Consider the following 1,027-nt stretch of genomic DNA (forward strand, 5'->3'; position numbering starts at 1 on the left):
ACAAAGCTTCGAGTTAGGCCTCCTTAGTTGGACATTTCCACAAACTCATCAATTAAAAAATTTTGTAAAAATATCATATTCCCATTTCAATTATGAAGTGAAAATTTCAAAACAGAACTCGAATTTTTTAATTATACCGCCATTTTGAATTTCTCAATTTCGACTTCAGAATCGGAACCAGCAACCTTGAAAACTCCTCAGTATACAGTATCATCCGAATGAAGTGTCATTTCTGCATTTTTTTTTAAAGATATATATACTTCATTTTTTATACTTTTTTCATTCTCGGCGCTGCACCAGTCCGCCATTTTGAATTTTCACAAAAGGCCACACGCCATTAAAAAGTAGACACTCCAACGAAAATTTTAAGCCCTGGTTGGTTGAATTCTGTCAAAAAATGAAATGGGCAGAAGGGGACTCCGACACGCGGAGAATGCCCCATATGTATATTAATAAATTAGTAATAGTAATGAATTATTATTGTATGAATTTTATTTTTATTTTGACAATTAATTTATCAATGGTTATATATAACTGTAACATATTCACGCGCGCGCGTGTTTGTGTGTGTGCATACACATCAGAGTTCTAGTTTAATCTATCACGTCCCTTAATTATTTTTGGGATTAGGGTAATCATATTAAATATAAAATATATTTAGAAAAAAGTTGTTTAATTTGAAATGATCTTCCTAATCTGCATGCAAAAGTATTAAGATAGACTTGTCAAAATATTAATAGTTTATGAGATATACTACACTTTATTCAGGTATAAATGTTTCATGAACTATTTTTAACAGTTGTACTTTAATATTTTTATGCACAGAATAATGAATTAAATCAATTGGTTAATCATTCAAAATCAAAATATGTAAAATGTTTATTTCTAATGTCTTTTTGAGGTGTGTGTGTGTGTGTGTGTGTGTGTTTATATATATATATCTGGATATATATAACATTACATATATGTATATAACTCATACACAATGTATTAAATATAATTACACTGTTAGAAATGTTCTTAAATT

The sequence above is a fragment of the Trachymyrmex cornetzi genome, unplaced genomic scaffold (assembly GCF_001594075.2).
Source record: "Trachymyrmex cornetzi isolate Tcor2-1 unplaced genomic scaffold, Tcor1.1 scaffold550, whole genome shotgun sequence".
NCBI lineage: Eukaryota > Metazoa > Arthropoda > Insecta > Hymenoptera > Formicidae > Trachymyrmex > Trachymyrmex cornetzi.